Below are 9,200 nucleotides of genomic sequence, written 5' to 3'. Positions count from 1 at the left end.
CCTTCTTCCCCCCGATGCCGCCATCACTGTTTCTTCTTTCTTTCTGCCTTTGGCCATTCCTCCAGACCCGCCTTGGATGGCTTGGGAGGTGGCCCTTATGGCTGACTGGCTCAAGATTCCACCCGTTTTTAACCCATTCTCTACCATATCTCCGATTTTTATTGCCTCGGCGAAAGGTTTACCCATGGCGGACATCATATTCTGAAAATAGTCTGCTTCCTGGGCTTGGAGGAAAACAGTGACCATCTCTACCTCATCCATTGGAGGTTTCACTCTCGACGCCTGTTCGCGCCACTTAATTGCATATTCACGGAAGCTTTCTGAAGGCTTCTTCTTAAGATTTGCCAAAGAGTTCCTGTCCGGCGCGATGTCTATGTTGTACTGAAATTGTCGAACAAAGTCTCGGGCCAGATCATCCCAAATATGCCAACACGAGGCATCTTGATCCATGTACCATTCTGAAGCGATACCAACCAAGCTTTCTCCAAAATATGCCATCAACAGCTCTTCTTTGCCACCGGCCCCCCGTAACTGATTGCAATACTTCTTTAGGTGAGCAATGGGGTCACCGTGTCCGTCATACTTCTCAAATTTTGGTATTTTGAACCCTGACGGCAAGTGTACATGAGGGTAACACACATAGATCNTACCCTTTTTGGGTACTACAACTACGTTGGCTAACCATTCGGGGTATTTAACTTCCCGGATGGACCCTATGTTTAATAGCTTAGTTACCTCCTCGTGGATGAAAGCCTGCTTGACCTCGGATTGGGGCCTTCTCTTTTGTTTGACTGGCCGGAATTTTGGGTCTGTGCTCAACTTGTGAGTAGTGACCTCCGGGGGTATGCCTGTCATATCCAAATGGGACCAAGCAAACACATCTTCGTTAGCAGTAAGAAAAGAAAGCAAATTTTTCCTGAGCTCGGTAGTTAAACCCGAGCCCAGGTATACCTTTCGGTCTGGCGCACTCGAACGAATAGGGATCTGTTCCAGCTCTTCGACCGTTGATTTGGTGGCATCGGACTCATCCGGAGTCACGAAAGATCGGGGAAGGAAGAAGTCTTCTCCGAAGGTAGATTCTGGTTCAGCCTCTTTTACCGGAGGCTTACACTTTGACTGCTATTTTGCCTTGGACACCTCATCTACTGCGAACATCTCTCTTGCGGCGCATTGCTCCCCGTACACAGTGATGACCCCCTCGGCAGATGGGAATTTCAGCATTTGGTGCAGCGTGGACGGTACGGCCCCGATGTCGTGTATCCAAGGTCTTCCGAGCAGGGCGTTGTACCTCATATCGCCCTTGATAACACAGAACTTGGTCGCTTTTGTAACTCCGCCCACGTCGATCATCAGAGTTATTTCCCCTCGTGTTGTCTCCGTAGCCATATTAAATCCATTCAATACTCTTACCTCAGAAATTATCTGTCCTGTCAGTCCCAACTGTTCGACGACCCACGACCGAATTATGTTAGCCGAGCTTCCGGGATCGACCAAGACACGCTTGACTTTAGTGTCTCGGACCATCATGGATATTACCAAAGCGTCGTTATGGGGTTGTGCTGGTCCATCGATTTCCTCGTTGCTAAAACATAGTGTTCCCTCTGGTGCATAATCCCTGATCCGCTTCTCCCTTGTGATCGATATCTTGGTACGTTTCAGTATTGGTACTTGAGGTGCGTCTTCCCCTCCAATTATCCTGTTTATGGTGTGCCGGGGTTCCTTCCTATCGGCTGGTCGATCTCGATTTTCGTAATGATTTTTGGCCCGATCACTGAGAAATTCTCGAAGGTAACCTTCATCGAGCAACCGGGCAACTTCCTCCCGCAGTTGCCTGCAATCTTCGGTTCTGTGGCCATGTGTGTTGTGGTACTTACATATTAACTTGGGATCCCTCCTCGATGGATCGGACTGTACGGGTTTGGGCCATCGGGCTTCTTTGATACGTCCGATCGCCGACACCAAGGTAGCCGAATCGACACTGAAATTATATTCAGCCAATCGGGGTGCTTCCTGTCTATCGACGGCTTTCCCGAGGTTGGCCTTCGGTAACGGTCTTCTGTTCCTCTCATAGCCGCGGTCGTTCCTCGTAAATTTAGGCCTCCTATCATCCTGATACGGCCGATATCTTTCCTTGTTCGGTCTCGAATCTTTGTAGTTTTCCCTACGAGGTCGATCGAAATTCCTATGTGTGGATGGTGAATCCGAACTTGCTCCGCTGTGGTCGTCCTCTACCCTTATCTTTGATTGGTACCGGTTATGGATGTCTGCCCACGTAACTGCTGGAAACTCGATCAGACTTTGCTTTAATTGCCTGGATGCGGCTGAGCTGTTGGCGTTCAATCCTTGAGTGAAGGCTTGTACTGCCCAGTCATCCGTGACTGGGGGAAGATCCATCCTCTCCATTTGAAATCGAGACACAAATTCCCGGAGTGTCTCGTTTATGCGCTGTCGGACCTTGAATAGGTCGGATTTCCTTGTTTCTACCCTGATCGCGCCGGCGTGAGCTTTCACGAAGGCATCGGCTAACATGGCGAACGAATCGATGGAATTTGGCGGTAAGTTATGATACCACGTCATTGCCCCCTTGGACAAGGTTTCTCCAAATTTTTTCAACAAAACTGACTCGATTTCATCATCTTCGAGGTCGTTTCCCTTAATCGCGCATGTGTATGCTGTCACATGCTCGTTTGGGTCCGAGGTCCCATTATACTTCGGGATATCGGGCATTCTAAATTTCTTAGGGATAGGTTTTGGGGCGGCACTGGATGGGAACGGTTTTTGTACAAACTTTTTAGCGTCAAGGCCTTTCAGGACCGGAGGTGCACCTGGTATTTGGTCGACCCTGGAGTTGTATGTTTCTACTTTTTTATCGTTGGCCTCGATCTTTTCCTCCCCCTTTTCGATTCGTTCGGTCAATTCTTCTAGCCTCCTAAGAACCGCAGAATCAGCATCCGGCCCACCCCGTTCCGGCTGTACTGGGGTCGGATTGATGATTGCAGCTGCACGGGGAGCCTCCTCGGACCTGACAGGCTCCTGGACCCGGCTCTGGAGCTGAGCTATAGCCGATTGCTGGGCTTGCAGCATGTCAAAAATCATTTTAAGGTTGATAGTCTCTTCGCCGACTGCCTGGGCCCTCGAATCGTCCTCTCCCCGGACGCTATGTGATGATCCGGAGGCCTGATCAGTGTTGAGCGCCATCCGGGAATCGGCATCTATCGGGTTTTCGAGCCCGGGCATTCCATTGTTTCCTGTCTGCTGTTCAAGTTCGTTGTTGATTGATTGTGCCATTCTATGAGTTGGTAATTTGAATGTAAGATGGACTCTTTTGTAAAGAACCAGTGTATTGTGATGCGTCAAGAAAGAGTATCAAAGAGCTCACTAATATCCTTAGCCCCACGGTGGGTGCCAAACTGTTTACCCTGGAATCCGGATAACAATTGAATTTATATGGGGTTTTAAGGATCCGTGAACTAAAAGATACAAAAGGTTTGATGTTTACCCTGGAATCCGGATAACAATTGAATTTATATGGGGTTTTAAGGATCCGTGAACTAAAAGATACAAAAGGTTTGGATTGAGGAAAATAAAAGATAAAGACTCAACAATTGATGTTAAAGTAAATAATCGCAGAATATAATATTGCTTAGAACAATTGTGCTTGATAGCGTACAAGAATAGAGAGAGATGGTACTCTAGTGTAATGGTTTTCGATCCCCTCTTTATGGGGTCTTCTCCCCTTTTATACATTCTGTTTAAGGGTAAAAATAAGGTAGGTAAATTAATTACATCGTGGATCCCTGTAATTACGCCTTAATGGCCTGAAGTGGTTGAGAAAATCACGTTTGGGCGAGATATCCGGCGACGCTTGGTTATCCGTTACGAGTCCGGCTTCCGACCTTGTGTGTTTCTCCATCCGGTGGTGACTCATATCGAGCTCTGCAACGGTCTCGAAATGACTCGACCTCGGTTGTTGACGTGGCCGCCGTTCTACCTTGCATCCAGGTCGGGTTCGATGGCCCTGACTTGCCCCGGACCGGACCCAACCCGGTCGGGCTCAAGCAAAAAGGGTATCACCCAATACAGTTATTATATCTAATAGTAGTGAAAGTTAATGTGAGTTTGTTTTGTCTTTGAACAATTTCTTAAAATGAATAATATCCAGATTTATTTATTTTTAAAAAGTATTGTTACTCCTATTTATTTTTACCTCAGAAAAGATTTAAACTAAATGTGTTTATACCGTAAGAAATTTTAACAGTGTATTCACAAATATATTTATTCCATATAACTAATCTAGGGAAATATGAGTGTGTGTCTATTAGAAAAAAGAAATAGCATGGAACATGATTCTGGTACATGTTAAGAACGCAGGGAAATTCACTAACAAGCAGTCTTTTTTGTTGCAAGCGATATTTTGGATGATCTTGTGTCGTAAACTATACTGTTTGCATTTTTTGGATGTTAGTATTACTTCGATCTCGGGGCGGGCAAGAAGGAACCATGTATACATGTTTAGGAACGAGCATCTTAATTACAAGTTCATTTATAATCTGTTGTTGATCTTAGTGCCAATTGATTGTACATCGCAATGCATTAACTGGAAAAAAGGAGCCTAATCCCCTAGTGCGGCTTTAGAGTTCAACACATAGTTATGTGCATTTGATCGTAATAATTGTTGTGTATCTTAGCACCTTATCCTTTATCTTTTTTAAATCAAATTTTTATCTACTTTCCAAGGTTATGGCACCTAGTAAGCAATGGATGCAACTTGTTGATAATCGACTCGATGAAGCCTACTTATTCGGAGTGCAAAAGTTTTTGAATTATGCTTTTCAGAAAACAGGAGAGGAATATGAAATAAGATGTCCATGTGTCAAATGTTGTAATACAACATTAGGAACTCGTAAGACAGTTGAGACACATTTGAAAGTATATGGAATAATTCAAAATTATACTTTTTGGTATCATCACGGGGAAACTTTAGGTGAGCCACTGTTAGAATCTGAAGATGATGATGAAGTAGAAGAATGTGAGAGTGATGATGAAGTAGAAGAATTGTTGATAGATTTATATCCTAATCATGATGGAGGAACTACGCACACTGGTTGTGACGATTTACTTGAGGAGGAACCAAATGTTGAAGCGAAAAATTTTTATAGGCTATTGAAGGATTTTGAGCAGCCACTGTACCAAAATTCAAAAGCTTCAAAGCTTTACTCTTTAATTAAATTGCTTCACATCAAAAGTATGGGTCGTTGGAGTAATAAATCATTTACAATGTTATTGAAAATGTTAAAAGAGGAGTTGTTGCCTAATGGCGCCAATTTGCCAAAATCATATTATGAGGCAAAGAAGATAATTCAAGACCTTGGACTTTCTTACAACGAGATTAATGCTTGTACTAATGATTGCATGTTATACTGGAAGGAGGATAGCTTACTCAATTCTTTCAAAGTTTGTGGTGCGTCCAGATGAAAGATAGATAGACATAGCGGGGAAACAAGGAATAAAAAAGGTAAGAAGATAGCATCAAAAATTTTACGTTATTTTCCATTAAAACCTAGGCTTCAGAGGTTGTTTATGTCTACAAAGACATCTACTCTAATGACATGGCATAAGGATAAAAGAGTTGATGATGGAATAATAAGGCACCCAGTCGATTCAATGGCATGGAAGTCATTTGATGAACTTCATCCTTCATTTGCGGCCGAGCCTCGTAATGTTCGACTTGGACTTGCTAGTGATAGATTTCAGCCATTTCGGAATTCAAAAACCTCATATAGCATTTGGCCTGTGGTTCTTATTCCTTATAATTTACCTCCTTAGTTGTGTATGAAACAGGAAAATTTTATTTTGTCAATGCTTATTCCTGGTCCAGATAGTCCAGGAGATGCAATTGACACATATCTTCAACCTTTAATAGAGGAATTGAATGAGTTGTGGGAAGTTGGTATTGAGACCTTTGATGCATCAACTAGACAGAATTTTAAGTTGCATGCTTCTTTGTTGTGGATCATCAATGACTTTCCAGCATATGGAAATTTATCTGGATGGAGTACAAAGGAAAATTGGCATGTCCATGTTGTATAAAGATACTTCCTCAATTCGATTGGCTAATTGTAAGAAACAGTGCTATATGGGTCATCGGCGTTACCTTCCTATTAATCACAAATGGAGGAATGACAAGGATTCATTTGATGGTACAAAAGAGAAAAGGCTCCCACCAAAAATGCGTTCTGGTATTGAGATACTTAATCAAGTGCAAGATCTTGAAGGGATACAATTAACAAAGGATCCAAAGAAAAGGAAGAAGATATCACATGAAAATCGAAAGGATAATTGGAACAAGAAAAGTATCTTTTTTGAACTTCCATATTGGAAATCTCTCTTGTTGCGACACAATTTGGATGTTATGCATATTGAAAAGAATATATGTGACAATATTATGGGGACAATCATGAATGTCAAAGGAAAAACTAAGGACACAATTAAAACGCGGCTAGACTTGCAAGAAATGAACATTAGGCCAGAATTGCATCCCATCAAAAAAGGGGAGAAAGTCGAAGTTCCAAATGCATGCTACACTTTGCCTACTGAAGGTAAGCACAAACTATGCTTTTTCTTAAAGAATTTAAAAGTTCCTGGCGGATTTTCATCTAATATTTCTCAATGTGTGAACCTGAAAGATCATAAGATATCTGGATTGAAAAGTCATGATTGCCACGTTCTTTTGCAACATATACTCCCCCTTGCACTTTGCGGTATGTTATCAAAAGAAGTATGTGAACCACTTATTGAGTTATCTTTATTTTTTAATGTGCTTGGATCAAAGGAGTTGAGGATTGATGACTTGGAACATATTGAAGCACACATTCCTATAACACTTTTGCAAATTAGAAAAGGTCTTTCCTCCTTCATTTTTTGATGTCATGGTGCACTTGCCTATTCATTTAGCTGGTGAAGCTAAGATTGCTGGACCTATTTATTATCGGTGGATGTATCCTGTTGAAAGATGGCTATATTTTTTGAAATCTCTCATTGGTAATAGAGCATGTCTGGAAGGTTCTATTGCAGAGGGTTACATTGCAAATGAATGACTTTATGTTCAAGGTATCTGCATAGGATCGAGACAAAATTCAATCGGCCTGAACGGAATTATGACGGGGGGTTAAAAAATCAAATGGAGGATTATCTATATTTTGTCAACCTGGAAATACTCTGGGAGCTAAAGATCAATGTGATCTTGAAGCAAATAATTTGGAACAAGCACATATATACATATTGAAGAATTGTGATGAAGTCATACCATATTTCGAGTATGAAGAGTTCTCTCATATCGTCTTATTTTCTTATTTTCTTTAGAGTATTTTTTTTCTATATGACATTTATGGTTTACTTCAACATTGTAGAGAGTTTGCACAAACTCATGCAGATACTGCACAATACTTGTCTGATGCAGAATGGAACCGATAATTTATTGAATGGTTTAAAGTTAGGGTGAGTAATACATAAACATCAAATTTGACATTTTAATATTGTATTACTCATTCTAAAGTATTCAAACTTAATCTTGTTGATAGGTTGCACAATTGCATAAACGAGATGATAGTCAGATCATATATGATCTGCTCTCACTTTCACGTGGTCCTACCCAATATACGACACATTTTAATGGTTACATTGTTAATAAATATAGATTTCATGTAGAAGATTATGATAAAAAGTTATGGACTCAAAATTGTGGTGTTGTTGTAGTTGGTGAGAATGATAAAGATAGTGAGAACATTGATTATTATGGAGTTTTAACAGATGTGATTGAATTGCAATTTGTCATGGGTAGACGAGTGATTTTATTTCGGTGTAATTGGTTTAATGTTTATAATAAAATAAAAGGAGTTAAAAAGGATAAGTATGACTTCGTGAGTGTTAATCCAGGGAGATTTTTGAAAACAAATGAGCCTTTTGTTTTAGCAGAGCAAGCATCTCAAGTGTTTTATGTTAATGATAATTCCAACAAAGGTTGGAATGTAGTGAGGAAGACTCAACCTCGTGATTCCTATGAGATTTTGAAACAAATGGATGATAATACTGTAGACTTAGTAAATCCTTCAAAAAAAAAACGAAAAAGAAATGATGAGGTGAAGTATCTCTTTATGAATTAGTATATTCATGGTCAAATATTCTCATGGCATGATTTCTTTTAATATTATATTGTTACACACTTCCTCTTAATTATTTTTTACTTTTGGCTCTTTGCAGGTTCAATATGAAACCATCAAAGATTGAAAATGAGGTGGAATCAACTATGAAGACTGATGCCAAATATTCATTCGTCGCGCCAGGTTCTATAGGGAAGGGCCGAGGAGAAGGGCTTAAAATCTCTACCATGTCTGCTAGTCAAGGAATGAGACTAAAAAACCCCATCGTTCCTGAGAAAGATGATATGCAAATTGATATTCCATTGCCTCCATCTACTGATCAAGTTAAGCAACGCACCCATAAAGTTGAAACAAGTAAGTTTTTTCAAATCTGTAATTAAAAATGAGAAAGCAACATACTCTATTTATGTTGTAATTGCAGAATTTGTGGCTAATGAATGGTTATTTTGTCAATTATTAGAGCATTTTTAAATTTGACTGGTTATTCTAGTTAATAGTAGTTATTATGGTGAATGGCTATCAATGAATGGAGTGAGTAGAAAGGTTTGGGATATATGTAGCAATTCGTACAGTTACAAATTGGAAAAAAATAGACACATAAGAATTTTTAGTATAAGTAACTAGATACTGGAAGGAAAAAGTAGGCAAGAAGTTATAGAAATTTATTTCATTCTCGTCTCCTATGTTTACCTCCTTCTTCCCTGTTTGTTTAAGCTTTCAGCTGTTTGATTCAAATTGCAGCTGTTTGATTCCTATTGTAGTCATTTGGTTGATCATTTGCCCTATAATCTAAGTGTGTTTGGATTGGTATTGTTTCAGAATATTATGCCTTTCTGTTTCTTGAACCTTTAACCTTGACCAACACTATTTAAGTGAAATTTTGACAGCAAGTTATTGCTTTCTTAGAATTTCTGCAGAGAAATTTCCCCGTTATTCGGTCAAGAAGATGAAGATTTATGGATGGGGGAATGGGTCCAGCTTCCAGGTATTAGGGAAGTTAAATTTTCATTGAAACTGGGCTTACCAATCTATCCTGATGGA

Source organism: Nicotiana attenuata, chromosome 2 (genome assembly GCF_001879085.1).
Source record: "Nicotiana attenuata strain UT chromosome 2, NIATTr2, whole genome shotgun sequence".
Taxonomy (NCBI): Eukaryota; Viridiplantae; Streptophyta; class Magnoliopsida; order Solanales; family Solanaceae; genus Nicotiana; species Nicotiana attenuata.
This window is presented reverse-complemented; position numbering follows the sequence as displayed.